This window comes from Struthio camelus, chromosome 31, assembly GCF_040807025.1.
Source record: "Struthio camelus isolate bStrCam1 chromosome 31, bStrCam1.hap1, whole genome shotgun sequence".
In the NCBI taxonomy this organism is placed as follows: Eukaryota; Metazoa; Chordata; class Aves; order Struthioniformes; family Struthionidae; genus Struthio; species Struthio camelus.
The window spans coordinates 1,025,566-1,028,065 of NC_090972.1; the positions used below are offsets into that span (position 1 = coordinate 1,025,566).

The window sequence follows — 2,500 nt, forward strand, 5'->3', positions numbered from 1 at the left end:
GTGGTCCCGTGTGCCAGCGTGCTCCTCCCGGGCGCTGCGCTGCGCGTGCCGCACCGGCCGTGCCCTGCCGGCCTTCCACGCTTCCTCCTCCCCTCCCTTCCCCCCCCCCCCACACCGCTCCAGCCGCCCCACGCCGTGCCGTGTGGGGGCCGCGCTGCGAGTCGGCCGGGCCGGGGGCGGCGGGGGGCGGCGGGGGGGGGGGGCGCGCTGGGAGGAAGGAGGAGGGCCTCCGGCCACCGCGGCCGCCGGTAGCGGCCCCCCCGGGTAGGGATGGCCATGGGCCCCGGGCTCCGGGCCCGAGGGTTCTCGGTCGGAGAGCCGGGCGGGGGTTTAAAGACTCGGGCGGCCCGATGCGACCCGGGGGGCAGCCGGGCGTGCTGCCGGAGGGGCCGGGGGGTCGGCGCGCGCGGGCGCCGCACCCCCCCATGCCCGCCGGCGCGGCCCGTGCATGCCCCGCGGGCAGCCGGGACGGAGAGGGGTACCCTGCCCCCTCTCTCCGCGGTCTGGTCTCGGCGGAGAGACGCCGCGCGGTCGGCTTGCGCCGGCCTGCCTCGAACGCGCGACCCCGGCGCGAGCGCGTGCTCGCCGCCGGGACGGCGAGCCCCCACCGCGGGTGGTGCGGACGCCGAGCCCCAGCGCATCCCTTCTCCTCCCTGGCCGGTGCTCTCAGTCTCCCGCCGTGGCCGTCGGCGGCACCCTTCCTTCCCTCCCCCCCCGCCCTGCCCCGGCACTCCGCCATCCGGCGCGCCTGCCTCGCTCTGCCCGACCCGGCTTCGCTGGGCGGCAGGCGGGCGGCGGGCGGGCGGGCGGGGGCGGCCCCTCCCGGTCTCCGCGTGGAGGCGGGGAGAGCGGGCGCCGTTCCCCGTCCGTCCCGCCTCGCCCGTCTGCCTGCCGCCAGGCGTCTGCCCGCGGAAGGGACGGGCGAGTGCGTGGCGTCGCTCGGGAGGCTGCGTGTGTGCAGGCGGGTGTTGGGTGCCGTCTCCGGGGCGGCGGAGCTGGAGGCCGGTGAGGCGAGCGAAGGAGCTCGGAAGCGTGCGGCTGGCGGGTCGCGGGCGCGCGGGCAGCGGGTGGCGCCGCTCCCAGCGGCGGCCGGGCTCCGACGCCGGGGCTCCGCGGGGACCCACACCCCGGTCCCTGAGGCAGGTGGCGCGGCTGGCGCGCCGCTCCCTGCTGGGCCAGGCCGAGCCGGGCGCCTGGGCCGGACTCGAAGCGAGAAAGGGGTTGTCCCAGGTCGGGAGCGAGGGCTCCCCGCCCCTCTCGTTCGGGTCTGTTCTCCCCCCCCCCCCCCTTTTTTTTTCCCTCTGTGCTTGTACGGTCAGTGAGGCGTGCCCTCTCTCTCCGCTGTCCCTTGCTCAGCAGCCGGCGTCGGCGTGAGGAGGGAGGCAGAGCGGATGGGGGCCCTCAGGGGGCTGCGAAAGCTGCCCGGTCCCCCCGCGCGCGCGGTGGGGACCGAAACCGAGACAACTCTTAGCGGTGGATCACTCGGCTCGTGCGTCGATGAAGAACGCAGCTAGCTGCGAGAATTAATGTGAATTGCAGGACACATTGATCATCGACACTTCGAACGCACTTGCGGCCCCGGGTTCCTCCCGGGGCTACGCCTGTCTGAGCGTCGCTTGACGGTCAATCGTCACCCCCATTGCCGCGTTGGCGCAGCGGTGTGCCGCCCCTCGGGGGGGGGCCGGGGGGGGCGGCGGCGGCGGCGAGTCGGTGGGGGGGCGGCGGCGGCGGTGAGTCGGCGGCGGCGGCGGAGCCGGGACCACCGGTGCGTGCACCGGTGGCCCCGGTCTTCCGGCTGGCCTGCCTGCCCGGCTCCGGCCGACCGTCCGCCTCCACCGTCCGCGGCCGGCGTGCCTTGCCCTGCCCTCCCTCCCCTCCGAGCCCGGTGGCCACCGCTGCCCTGCGCGGTGTGTGCGGTGTGGCGCGGCTGGGGCGCCTCGCAGGCCCGCGCCGCCGGGGAGAGGGGGTGCCTCTCCTCCCCGTGTGGGCCCGGGCCTTCGTCCCCCTAAGTGCAGACTCGGGAAACCCCCGCTCCCGGAGCGCCCGCTGTGCGGAGTTCGTCCCGCCGGGCCCCCAGGTTCGGTCGGTCGCGGTGGCCCGGCACCTGCCGCCGCCGCCCGCCGCCACCGCCAGTGCCCGCCGTACGACGGCTCTCCTCCACCACTCTCCCGGTGGTGCGCTGGTCCCCCGTTCCCCTCCGGCGGGGGGGACGGCCGGCTGCCTTTCTTCCCCTCCCCTTGCCCTCTCCCTGCCCCGACTGCTGCCGCTTCGGCGCCCGCCGAGCCCCCTCTGCCCCCCCCCGCGGCGCACCCGCGTCCGTAGTGCGTGCCGAGCCACTTCCACCCGCCGGCTGGCGTCAGCCGCGGCGTTGCGTTGAGGCCGGCAGCGACGGCGCGCGGGTGTCTCCGCGGGGCGGTGGTGTGGGGCAAGCGCGGGCGGCGCCGTTCGGTGGCGAGACGGGGGAGGGGGGGGGGCAGAAAGGGGGGGGGGGGAGGGGCGC

The 2,500-nt window shown here is 77.8% G+C and overlaps 1 non-coding gene across 1 annotated transcript; it reads left to right on the forward strand.

The window, feature by feature from the left end:
* Nucleotides 1-1,462: 1,462 nt before the first annotated feature.
* LOC138063118 (5.8S ribosomal RNA) lies at nt 1,463-1,615 on the forward strand. The gene has a single exon (XR_011136711.1). It is a non-coding gene; the product is annotated as a 5.8S ribosomal RNA (ribosomal RNA).
* Nucleotides 1,616-2,500: the final 885 nt, after the last annotated feature.